The sequence below is a fragment of the Paramisgurnus dabryanus genome, chromosome 21 (assembly GCF_030506205.2).
Source record: "Paramisgurnus dabryanus chromosome 21, PD_genome_1.1, whole genome shotgun sequence".
Taxonomy (NCBI): domain Eukaryota; kingdom Metazoa; phylum Chordata; class Actinopteri; order Cypriniformes; family Cobitidae; genus Paramisgurnus; species Paramisgurnus dabryanus.
This window is the reverse complement of record NC_133357.1, coordinates 21,717,528-21,731,418: the sequence shown is the minus strand read 5'-3', so window position 1 is coordinate 21,731,418 and position 13,891 is coordinate 21,717,528. Positions and strand designations below refer to the sequence as shown.

The 13,891-nt window shown below is 41.2% G+C and overlaps 1 protein-coding gene across 1 annotated transcript in view; it reads right to left on the bottom strand.

Moving 5' to 3' along the window:
* chl1a (cell adhesion molecule L1-like a) overlaps positions 1 to 13,611 on the bottom strand; it is a 90,983-nt gene extending 77,372 nt beyond the window's left edge. Inside the window, exon 1 of the mRNA XM_065286250.2 lies at positions 13,505 to 13,611. The gene's annotated coding sequence lies outside the window, so the exon portion shown is untranslated. The remainder of the gene's footprint in view (positions 1 to 13,504) is intronic.
* Positions 13,612 to 13,891: the final 280 nt, after the last annotated feature.

The window sequence follows — 13,891 nt, the reverse complement described above, 5'->3', positions numbered from 1 at the left end:
CCCGGCATACCGGGGGTGGATTGCCAAACGTGAAATTTGACGGCGAGCGTCGATATGCTTATGGACGTTAAGCCGTGTGTGTGTGTTTGTGTGTACAGAGGAGGAAATTTGCTCTTTTTGTGAAAAGGTAAAAATTTGTGTTTCGCTGTTACAGCGAGGGTGTGTCCAGCGCCCGAGGGGACTGAAACACGCAGAACTTTCGAGGGCGGGCCGGCCGAAGCGGGACCAGAGCCTCTTTTCCTCCTCAGACTCTCTTCAGGGAGGCGGTGCCGGCGTCGGGTCCAGCGTAATCCTAGGACGGGGACCGCGGCGTCGAGGCGGGCCAGCCGGTCGTGCAGGACGCTGGCGCTTGACCTCCGGTTCAGCTCTCGGCTGGGGCTGAGCTGGTGTTGGCTTAGGGCGTTGAGCTGGCGGCGGTTTTGGGCGGCCGGTCTCAGACGCTGAGGCAGATCGTTTCGGTAGAAAATGCCGCATAGCCTGCGACGATTTCTGTGCCTCAGTGAAGCGCTGGGTGAACCCCTCCACAGCGGAGCCGAAGAGCCCCGACGGTGACACGGGCGAGTCAAGAAGGGCAACCCGGTCCGTGTCCTTGATTTCCGTCAAGTTCAGCCACAGATGTCTCTCCAGAACAACCAGGCTGGCCATGGCTCTTCCTACAGCCTGAGTGGCGACTTTAGTGGCGCGAAGGGCCAGATCAGTCGCGCTGCGCAGGTTTTGAAAGGTCGACGGGTCCGGACCTGTCTCGTCCATGTCACGGAGGAGTTTTGCCTGGTATACCTGCAGTACCGCCATCGTATGGAGAGCGGATGCAGCGTGTCCGTCGGCGGCGTAGGATTTCGACGCCAGGGTCGATGTCAGGCGACAGGGCTTCGACGGATGGTTCAACTTAGCCCTCCATCCGCCGGCTGAAGACGGGCAGAGATGGGCGGCGACAGTTTCCTCGAGCGGCGGCATCTTAGAGTAGCCGTGTTCGTCGGCGCCGTCCACTACGGAGAGGACGTGGGAGACGGCGCTCTGAGCTCGGGTGGAGTGGGGAGCACGCCAGGATTTGGTGAGCTCCTGGTGAACCTCAGGGAAAAACGGCGCCTGCCGTTGGCGGGATGATTGACGGCGCCCGGGCTGCAGAAACCACTCGTCCAACCGGCTGAGTTGAGGCTCTGACGGCGGCGACCACTTGATATTGAGCTCCGCCGTAGCTTGCGTCAAGATGCGGATGAGCTCAGAGTCGTGAGGACGCGACTCGGTAGGTTCATCAGCGGCGGCTGCGTGGGCGTCGTCATCCGAAGCCGCCCAATCCTCCAACTCCTCAGAGGATGACATCATCTCCAAGTTGTCACCGGACCCAAAGGAAACCATGCCGCTAGCACTCGGCAGGGGGCGTAAGTCCTCACGGGCGAAGGTGACAGGATGACGGCGGGGAGACAGAGCACGCGGGGGATGAGCCGGCGTGGACTCGGTCTCAGGGCGTCTTCCAGCTTCACGGCTCCGCTGCTGTTTAGGCGGGAGAGCACGGGAAGCCTTCCGTTTAAAGATCTCGAGGCGGGAGCGCAGCACCGCGATAGGAAGGAGCTCGCAGTGGGCGCAGCCCGCCTCGGTGAGTACGGCCTCGGCGTGGGCAGGACCCAGACAGATGACGCACTCTTTGTGGAAATCCTCCACGGGCAAAGGGGCTCGGCAGGAGCCGCAATGCCGAAGCGACATTATCTCAACGCGCTTCTGCTCTTTTAGATACTCTTTGTAGGCTCACCGGAAAGCGGCAGGGGAACACGCTGGTGTGTTGTAGTCCGCTGCAGTGCTTGGATCGACGGCGAGTAAGGGCTTCTTCTTCGGAGCAGCGAGAAGGTTCGCGCTGAAGGAGAAAAGTAATGAGCTCTTGACGTATTTCACCGGCTTATATAGGGACGTGTGCCACGCCCCCGCGCGGGCTCAAACGTCATTGGTCTGTATTTTCTACAGACGTTAACCAATAGGCTTCAATCACGGAGTAAACAGGAGTTTCCCCCATAGCGTCAGCAAACTGACGCAATGCGAAGTGAACCGTATTGAAAGGGAACTCTGAATACTACAAATTAAACTTTCATAAATAACTTGCCCTGCATTGTTTGACTAGAGTGCAGTTACTTGCATTGCAGCAAGGACCAGGTTCACGTTTTAGGGACAAAAAAATCATAGAGACTTGGTTTGGGCTCTTTGTAAGTAAGTATCCATTCAGAAAAACTGCAAGGCAATGCATTGCCAACCGGCAAGAACTTCTCGTGAATTCTGTAGGCACGCACCACTAAACAACTAGTTTGCATTACTATACCTGCAATCTTCCTTTCGTTTTAAAACATAATAACTTGTCTTTTAATAACAGAGGGGTTGTACCTCCTTTCAGACAATAGAAGAATATGCGTTACGTGTAAAAATGAAAGTCATTTCTCAAAACACTTTATAACCTGACTGTGTTTGCAAAGCTGCATCTGCATGCATTGTATATGCAAGGGTGTTTGCGCCTGCATGTGTGTGCTGTTGCGTGAATGCGGGTCTGTGGGAGAGAATGAGAGTGCGGAGCTGTCAGAATCCCTGAGGCTCTACAGCAGCGTTATCATTTCTGCCACATGTAACAGCTTGTTGAGGAACTCTGGGATTGTTGAGGCACCCAGCCCGGCAACCGTACATCCAAACACACTTCACCTAAAGAGGACGCTTAATCTTTAAAGAGGCATGGACTCTGCATGAAGAAATTCGCAGTTGTGGTGTAAAGTTGTTGATATTAGTGCTGTGCCCCGATATGATTCAAAAAGAAGTTTTATAGAAACGTACAAGCTTATTAAGCTTACAATGAAATTCTAATTACATACTAAATAAAAAGATATTAAATAAAATGGTAACACTGTTCATCATTTAGTAATGTTTGTTAATGTTAGTTGAAACCAATACAATTGTTTAAGTTAGTTCATTGTGCATTAACTTATGTTACAACTTTTGATTTGATAAATGTATAAGATGTATTAAATGCTGAAATTTACATGAGCTAAGATTAGTAAAGGCAGTTGAAGTATTGTTCATTGTTAGTTCATGTTTACTAATGCATTAACTAATTGTTAACAAATATAATCGTATTGTAAAGTGTTACCAATTAAATTCATTCATTGAATTCGTTTAGGAATTTTTTCATTGTATTAGGTTGAATTTCTTTTTTAAAAAGATGAAAGTGTTCATTCATGATTTTAAAAAGGCACAAAGCTATGTTAAGTCCAGCTTTTATTCTTTCGTTTCTGGCTTTCTGCACATTAGTTTGTTGCTTTGTGGAAAAGAGAAAGTATATCAACTATAGTACTTAAGTGTGCCTATTTCTCAAATATAATGTAAGCTCTTAACTGTATTGTTCCACTATTTCCGATGGTTGGGACAATATATGCGCAGCTGTCTCTGCACATCGGTACACGCACCTGTGTCTACACACAAGTCTATAAATTCCCTGCATTTGTAAGATGCCTATAATTCAACCTTGCATTGTGTATTCATATTGGTGAATGAATTGAATCAAAATTTTACTGATTCAAAATAATAACCTAGATAAATCACTGTTTTGTGTGACCTCTCAAGTCTTAAGCGTTATTTAAAACACTTTATTACACGGCTCTCTGGAATGCTTGATTTTGATTGGTCAGTTGAGACATTTGCAGGTTTGTTCTTTTCAAATAATAACCGCTCCAAAGTAATAACGCATAGCCGGTACTACTTGTACTATTAAAATCGCTCCGCGCCAATAAAGAACATTAATGTTTGGCGCCATCTTGTGACAAACACTGGACAACCACAATTAAGAATGGAACATTTTGACATTAATTTTAACATGTACGGAAAAAACATGCTTCGCGTCGGGTCCTGATCACACTGTCGGGGCTTATTTCCCGATAACTACCGGCTGCCTCTACATTATCCCTTACTTGGAAGAGAGCAGATGAAAATGACAATATATGTGACCCAGTATGTGGAAAATCCAGCTAAAGTCATTTTTAGTTTTATACATGATAATATCATCCAACATAATGTAAAGAACATTCTGTGAAAATAAAAACTTTGATATCTTTAATACTGATTTAGTAAGGTCATGCCAAATATTAAATTAAAGGTGCACTGTGTATTTTTTAGTTAGGATATCTTAGTAAGGATATCTTGACAAAAATGCAATATAATATACGTAATTGTAATATTAGTTGTGTATAAAGACCTTACATAATGAACTGTATTGTTTTTATTACCTTAGAACGAGACGTTTTTATCTACATACACCGCGGGTCTCCTCACATGGAAGTCGCCATTTTGCCCCGCCATGTTTCTACAGAACCCCTTAAAGGGATAGTTTGGCCAAAAATTATATTAAACCCATGATTTACTCACCCCGAAGCCGTCCGAGATGCATATGTCCATAATTTTTCAGAAGATGACATTTTCAATTATTTTTGAAAATGTTTTAGATCTTTCAGTTAATTAAATGTGAAGTTACGGGGTCCAAAAAATGTGCATCCATCCTTCACAAAAAAAATCCAAACGGGATCTAATAAAGGTCTTCTGAGGGTAATCGGCGCGGCACTGTTGTAGAAATATCTATATTTAAAACTTTATAAACGAAAATAACTACCTTCCGGTAACGCCGCCATCTTAGACTCCTCTGTATTCAGGAGAGAGTATTAGCGTAGTGTAAGCACTTTTCTTAGTGACGTATGACAAATTCGGAGGGCGGGGGCACAGAGCAGCAGCAGAGGAACCTCCGTACGCTGCGTAAGCTCTCATCTTGAATGCGGACGCGACTAAGATGGCGGCATTACCGGATGCGAGTTATTTTCGTTTATAAAGCTTTAAATGTGGATATTTCTACAACAAAACTGCACGGATTACCCTCAGAAGACCTTTGTTTATCATCGTGGAGCCGTTTGGATTTATTTTGTGAAGGATGGATGCACATTTTTTGGACTTGAAGGTCGTGGACCCCATAACTTTACATTTGATTAACTGAAAGATCTAAAACATTTTCTAAAATAACTGAAAATGTCATTGTCTGAAAAATTATGGACATACGCATCTCGGACGGCTTTTGGGGTGAGTAAATCATGGGTTTAATATCATTTTTTTCCGAACTATTGGTTTTGGTTGTGCACACCAAAACTTTTAAACTTAGCTTCATTAACGTATCTGTAAATAACCAAGATAACAAATATTTTTTGTAATAGCAATGTTGTGCTAAATGATTCATGTTAATACTGTAGCACCAAATTAACGGAGAGGTACTCTTGGTAAAGATGGTAAAAAAGGCTTGTCCTGGAAACATATGCAACTTAGACCTGTACATATTTAATTTGATCATGATGGCAACGAGATGCAGTTTATCGCATTAACACTGTGACCTGTACATTTTTGAGTGGAGCTGAAGCTTTTCATCGATGTTCTCAACGATAAAATTATTAATATAACCCTCCAATTCATAGTTAATTCCATTTTGGTGACTTCGAGATGATATATAGTCTTTCTGTATCCAAAAATCATCAATTGCCTCCTGTGAAATGTCTCCTACTGTGACAGCTGCCATAGCGCCTGTTACCGAATGTTGATTGTTGTCCGAGTGGGTGGAGGGGGCTAAAAGCCGAAAGGTGAAAAATATTCAACTTTGGGTGAAAAGCTTAGCTCTTCAGTGTGAGTTCTCACACGGCTGTCCAATCACAGTAGAGGAGGGGCAGGACAAATTTCACAACAACCAACCAGCGCATTGTTTAACGACTGATAAACAAAGCAGAAGTATCTTAGCAACCAAAGCGCTCACCTGAAAAGGCTGGCAGTTGGCTGAATAAAAGCTGGCATTCAGAGTCCGCCTGGCGCTTTCAGCCGGTTTAAAAGCTTTGGTGTGCACACCCCCTTATACATGCAAGAGAATACAGGTGTTGAAGTGCTGTTAGTGACGCACATTTTGGAAGTGCTTGTGTGAACAAGATTGAGAAGAGAGACTCCAAGATAGGGGCATCATTAGCATACGAATCTTAAGATTTAGGGAACAGACTTAAAATCCATAAAAGACTCAAGAGTGTTAAAATATATTTAGTCACAAATTTATGCCTAACTTTGCTTCTTTCCCACTACAACATCACTATAAGACTCTTCTTGGTTTCATTTAAACCATGTTACACCTAACATTTAAAAATGTCTTACAGTAGCAGCCAAGCTCTAAGTACTTCCTTTTTTGTGATGAGTAATCTTTTGTTGTTCCCGTTTGACCCATTTAAGATAACTGGTATTTAAATCCACAGTCTTTGAACCAAAAAGGGACTATTACATTAAATTATCCTCTCTTTAATCATACCACAAGAATCACGAAAACAGGAGTTTGACAAATAGAAAACGTATTTAAGCTATCAACAGGGTATGTGGTGATCAGGGAAGAAGGTGTTATTTTGTGCATGCGATGAAAGCGGGCGTGAAGAGGTTATTCTATATCTGGACAAGCGGTTAGCATCCTGTTGAGCTGGCTGGGACAAGCTGAATTGGAATGAAGAACATTACAAGTGCCAGCAAACCATGTCCACACGCACTTTGAGGAATGTGAGCCATTGTGCCTTTCAATAGAGGGGAAGTTTTCCGAGTGGACAGCAAAGAGAGTACAGGACGGCACGAGTGGGTGTCTGTTGTATGCAAGTGTGTGTATTTGTGTGTTTTTGCGAGCCAGATCTTACTCAGTGGGTGGCATCATTATAGAATATTGTTTCCTCTTTCAGAAGTGCCATGGAAAGCGGTGGTAAGCATGTGAGATGGTAATTTTATTATCTACGACCAGCAGGAGAAGTCATGACCCTCGTTTCTGCCTATTTGGGAGACAGGAACTCAGTGTAACACTTATGGCAAGCAGTTTTATAGCCAAATATTGCGTCGGTACACTAGAAATGAAATGCTGGATATGTGCTGGAACCTATGCAAGATGGATAAAGTTTTCTAGTGGAAGAAGTTATGTGCTTTCAGATCCGAGCCAGAAACTGGTTTTAAAAATGTCCAGTGGTGGTCCAGTTTGTTTTGACATTAAGCAGAGCATCCACACGTAAATATTTGTGACTGAGCAAGTATATAAACAACCACTGTTCAAAACTGTTCAATGATTTTTAAGTTGACCTGTTGAGTTGGATATCACAGGAAATGTAAATTGTTTTAAGAGTATAAGTAAGTTACAGCCTGCAACTTCCTATAATCAGCTTTAATGCATGCACACCAGGCCAAATCACTACGTCAACCAAAACATTAATGATTTATCTGCTTCAAAGAACGAAAATTATCATGTAATGAATCTCTTTGTTTTTACTTAAGACTGTTCTGCAGGTAAGGGTTTTCTAACTGACCTCAGAGGACACAGATCACTGACTGTGACACCTGCAGCGAGATACTGTCATCACTATAGACCACACCTGAAATGCAGCATGTCTGTAACACAATCCTGAAAAAAAGTTTTCCTAACTTTGTAATACTAGCAAGAGGAAATACTTTGATACTGAATATCAACAAGGTAAGAGTCTGTTGATGTGGGTGACCACAAAACATTCAGCCCAAAGGAAGTTTTTTTGAATTGTACAACTGGGGACCTTTCATAAGCTTTAATTTGTCTAAATACATTGAAGTAGCTACAGTACTAGTTATTGTTTTGTAGCAAAGTGAGTGGAGGGGGCGTGGCTAAAAAGGGTCGTACACCGTACGCGCAGCTCAGCGCCACGCAGCGCCGCGCCATTCTGAAAATAATCAAACGCATTGTTTTCTATGAGTGTTCGTACACCGGGGCCGACAGATGGCGCCTGTCCGTGGCGCCCAGCTACGACTCAGGAAGTTGCTCAAATCCCTCTCGCACCACAGAGCGCCACTCACACAGTTTAACATTAAATAACATCATATTTGTCCCAAATCATTAATGATTAACATTGGCTGCTAATGTATATCTTGCATTTTAAAGTAGACACTATCTGACTAAGCTCGCGCTATTTAATGTGCACTTCCAGGGTAGGATACTTCCGAGTTGTCCTAGACACGACTCGACGCGGAACTGCGCAGCGCTAAACTGCGTGTTCGGTGCCATAGGGCAATTGTTACTTTTGACCCTGTCAGCTGGGACGAAAGTAACACAAAGGTGGGTCAAAAGTAACACAACAGAACAAGATAGATTTTTGTGTTACACTTGTTTTTAGTGAAATATACATGACTATGGCCTTGTTTTTATGTAACTGCAAACATATTTTGTTGTTTATCTTTGAAATTTAAAGTGAAAATGTAATTTAATAATTTTTTGCAGTTTCATCAAATGATTCAAAAGCTTAAAAATGTATTGTTGAGAATAAAAAAAATTCAACAGTATGAACACTATGAAAATTAAATTAAATCAAATTAGAATAATATAATTTTTAAAAATAATGCAACAGTAATCGCTTCTTTACTTTCGTCATGCGTTACTTTCGCCCTGGTTCTCCCCTACAATATTATGCATCGGAATGTAGTAAAGTAAAAGTTTGCCAAAGAAAAAACACTCTGATAAAGTACAGATACTTGAGTAGTGAGTAAAAATTCCTTTTTACTTTTACTTTAAACCTCTGGGGCTATGTAATGTTAGTGGAGCTCACTAAAAAGGAACAAATTCTCCCATAGTTGCCATTTAATTGGCAGTAAAATTAATAAATGTTAATTCACAAAGGAGGATTTTGTGTAGGATCTAGATATAAATTCTAAGTAAATACTTAATACTTGGAGATCAGTTCACATATAATGCTACTTTGTTTTGTATGCAGTTAAAGAACACCTAAAGTACTAATGGCTGTAATATTATTACCCTTGGTGGGCACATAAATGTGCTCGTACTGTAGCCACATTCAGTCTCTTTTTAGGGAAATCCACAAACTGGAAAACTATAAAGTTCCCATAACACTGCTGGGCTCTTGGGTACTGAAACACGCTTGTCTTCTGAGACTTTTCAAAGACTTTTTCGAAAATATGACTATATAATAATCACTACACACATATTAACCTCTTAAACTCTGCCAGAATTTCAAAGAGACTTGTGTAGGCTCTTAAGCCAGTAACCAACCACCTAGCAATGACCCATAATACCTTAGCAACACTCAGCAATGCTCTTGTCAATCACCCAGAACTGTCTAACAACTGCACAGTAACAAACTTAAAACCACTAAGTAAACTTAACCATTGTAGCAGTGAGTCTTCCATTAGAATGAATGAATGAATGAATGATTGAATGAAAAGTTCAGTTTGCCTTCAAACGTTACAAGTTAAAAAATACAATTTCAGGTTACACTTAGGGCTCTATCTTACACCCTGCGCAATGCAGCGCAATGCGCGACGCAAGTGTCTTTCGCTAGTTTCCACCCTAATTTTCACGTTTAGCGCCGCGTTGTTTAAATAGCAAATGCATTTGCGCCCCCTTTTGCGCCCATGGGCGTTGTGGTCTGAAAACGAGGTGTGTTCAGGCGCATTGTTGGCGCGTTGCTATTTTGAGGCAACTAAAATAGACTACGCCATTGACCAACAAAAACCTGGTCTAAAGTCTAAAGTCAATGGCGCAATGTGTTTTATGTTATTTAAAGAGCGCATTAGTAAAATGCGCCTATACACGGGAGGACAACGCGGGTTTGCTTATCACAAGGTACATGAATGCGCAGCAGCACAAAAATGCTTTTAAATATGAAAGATTAAAGGATTGAATGTAAAAGATTATTATTGAGTCTCTTGGACATAAATGAGGACAGATTATGAGACGTTAGAAGGCACAAAGAGCTGCTTCACCTGCAGCCTGGCAAGTAAATAAATGCTTTGCTTTGAACAAATGCGTCTGTTTTTAAATGTTTTTTTTTATGCTACCTCACGGATTTATTGTATATGATGACTCTGTACCTGTGGATATGGTGAGATGAGAAACATTTTTAAGTCACGCTTAAAAAAACTCTTTGCTAAAAAACCGCTGTCCAAAGTGCTGAAACGTGAGAAGAGCCGTTTGTAAATTCTTTATCTCCTGTTTGTTACAAATAAAGTATTTTTAGAGTACAAACCTTATCTTACATACTTGTAAATTATGTTTTGATGATATTGGATAGCCATACATTTAAAGCAATTACAAGCCTGCTTTTTACTTCCATGACTAAAAGAAAACGGGTTTTAAAGGTTTTAATAAAAAAATAACAATTTCAATACAAGTGGAAAAACAACATAATTATTTAACATTAATCTTAAACTGGGGATCTTCTTCCTCCGCTTAGTTTTTCAGTTTACAAAGTCCGTCATCTAAATAGGGATTAGACATAGCGCCAGCGCAACTTGCTTTTAAAGGGGATGAGAGCTGTGACTCTCATTGGTTTACTGCACGTTACGCCCAAAATACTCCCATTACAATAGGACCTACCCTTTTCGACCATGCGCTTGGCGCAAAAACCATTTTTCCCGTCGTTATATTAGCAAAAGTGGATTCGGACACGCCCATTTAGATGTTGCGCTGTGCGCTTTAGACAATGCGCTTAGATCGTTAAAATAGGGCCCTTAATTTTAAAGGGGCCATGTCACAAGACTTTTTCAAGATGTAAAATAAATCTTTGGTGTCCCCAGAGTACATATGTAAAGTTTTAGCTCAAAATACCCCACAGTTAATTTATTGTAGCATGTTAAAATTGCCACTTTGTAGGTGTGAGCAAAAATGTGCCGTTTTGGGTGTGTCCTTTAAAATGCAAATGAGTTGATGAAATTGCAGACACTGATCACAATGACGGTGGTTTGATGAAATTGAAACTCAGTTGTGCTGTCAATTATTTTTCTTTCTCTCTTTTTCTCTGCACTAAATGGCAGAGCCGTGTTTGGAAAGTACAGATTAAGGGGCGATATTATTATAATAAGAGCGCCTATATGACATTATAAGGGGAGCCAAATTTCAATTAAGCTTATTGACGCTTTGGCCGCTCTGAAGTCTGTTTTCTCAGAACTAATGTTTTGGTAGGACTGAAAGTTTACATCGTATGTTTCTCCAGAATCAGCCAGCGAAGAACTTCTCGGCTATATTCCGATTGTTTGCTGGCGTTTTTGCCGCTGCTTGCCGCTGAACCGCGTCATAGCTCATTACCATAAAGTTGAGCTTCTTTCAACTTTCTGAATGACGCTCTGGTCGGTCAAAACGCCCAAACGCAATGCCGATGTATTTGATGCTCCTTGCAGCTTCCATTGTAAATGATTTCCGGCAAATTTGGAAGCTCAAGTCTGTGGTGGTGTGTACGTACAGTTAGGTCGCACATGCACATACAGGAGAATGTAGTATTTAGCCCACTAGATGCACTGCCTTTTGTTGCAATACACAAACCTGTCGAACGTCTGTACGAGTCAACTAAACTATGCTTTGCAAGGCTGCGGGTTCGAATGTGCGCATACATTCGCGTACACATAAACAATTTGACTATACTCAGTGCTTTAGTTGCATATAATTCTGCATAATTTACCGTTATTACACAGTAATTAAATGTAACGTAACAGAAAGAAAAAGTGTTACGACATTGATTTTAAAAGATTAAGAAAAGTACATTAGTCAGTTTCCAAAGACTAGTAGTCCATAACAAACAGCTGGAGCTTTGGAGACTATAGCTGTGTTAAATGGACATTAATTGGGCACTCAGCCCCAGTGCCTCATGGGATTAATTCTGTTCTTACTGAGACCAGCAAAGCCTCCACTGTCCACTGACTTTAAGAAAATCACCCGCAATCCATTATCCCCACAGCAGGAACCACACAAAGGAGTTTATCCCTGAGACGGCACAATAATCCAAAAACAGACATCAATTTAGAGAAAATCTGGTGGTGGGCAGGCCGAATAGAGATAGATGTTGATAAATTGGATTACGGGTTTATTTAGTCCTTATGTGTACAGGGATCCAGTACAGAGCAGACCTGGGCTTCAGGACATAATAACAGAGATAATACACGACCAATCTAAGAGGCATCTGATTTAGATCACTAAATAAAATGAAAATTCTGACATTATTTTCTGCATGGCCACGAAGTGCCAAACCTGCGTGACTTTCTTTTACAAAACACAAAAGGAAAAATACTAAAGAATTTGCATGCTCTTTTCCATGCAGTTACAATGAATGGGAGTCTTGCAAGATAAAATGATCATAAAAACACCCACGTGACTAAACTCTACTAAACTCCAAGTCTTTTGAAGCTGTACGCTTTGTGTGAGTTCAACTGGATCACAGCAAGATGAACTTAAATTCCTATGCACAGATTTTCAGTGAATAATCACTTAAGTTTAGGTTTGTATGAAGTCGCTGGGGTTTGGATTAACATGAAGCTAATGTCTCATTGTCAGGCTAGCAGTTTCTTTAAAAGCTTTTGCAAACCGCATCATAGTGAGGGCAGCTCAGAGGTTTCTTGTTATTTTGAAACGTTCCTAAGTCAGAATCACGGACTGAATTCTGATCAAAAACTACCACTGAGATAAGGATAGGATCTGCCATCTCCCTATTGCTCTCACTTTGTCACTTGCTGTCAGTTTTATAATAGATGTTAGACTGAAAGCATATCAACAAAAGCAAGCAAAATAGCCATCTGTGCACTGCTGCATAGAAATAAAGACTCACATCTGTGTGTGCGCGCCTCACACAGTTTGTGTACTTCAGCATGTTTGTGTTATTCGTGTAAAGGCTCTGACTCTGATATTAGCGTCCCAGCAGGGTGTTTGAGTATCTCCGGATTTGCCAATTACCCGCTCCTAGTCAAGTTGGGTCATAATGAAAGAGGTTCGACCTATTTCTCTGTGAAAAGCTGCAGCAGCCTGAATAGACAGGCTTCAGAGGACAAACCCTAACCTCTGCCCTACACGACCTCCTCTTTCTTCTGTGTCTGAGAGGAGCCCAAACTTTTACAATACATCCATTGCTTTGCTCAGCCAGCATGCCTTAACATGTGAATTAATGTCAAATCCAATTATTTGCTAGCATTGCTGTTAAAGGTACAAGTTAAACAAAGTATAAAGTTGAATTTAGCATGTTTGTTGTCATATATTATGCAAAATGATATGGTCGATTATCTTTATTTTGGGCTTTAATAATTTAAAATGTAGTTACGAAATAGCTTTTCTGCTTTTAAAATGCTAATAAGATTTATTAGCACAAATTAACAATATACTGACACGAATAAACACAGTTATTTAGTTGATACGAAAAGAAGCATCAACAGATAATGTTAATTGGCACCAGATATGTTAAATAAAGATAACTTGGATTTACTTTTTGATTCTTTTCATATCTTTATATAGCCTATATTTTTAGACTGTATAGTACTATTATTAAAATGAATGTAAAAAAGAAATCAAATAACTGGAATCGCGATAAACACCACCAGTTTCTTAAACCCATGTGTCCCTGTGTGACGCACTTTCACTTCCGAACAACAAATGATACATATGATAAATCATTATTTTAGTGTTCATTTAAAAATTAAAGTGTCTTACCTGAGTAAAGATCCAGCGGGCTCTCGTCAAAATCAAAGGGGAGAGATGAACAAGATGACAACAAGACGCGGGGATCACCACAAACTTTTCGCGCATTCCGCCCTCCCACTGACGCACTGAGCGCGTGCACCCCGTACACAGACTGGCTGTCACTCAAAGTGATCTATCGAGTTTATGTACACCTCAGTAAACTCGTTAAATGTCATCTTAAAGTGCATGGTGTCTATTTTACACGAGAGATTAAACATAGGGATTCGTTGTCACTATTAACGGGAACATTCATATAATAGGTTTATTAAAAAAATTATAACGATTTTAAATTATTCTGCGGGGGCACATGCAGTTAACGTTTTTCAGTACTGTCCAGTTAAAACACCCACAAAAGTG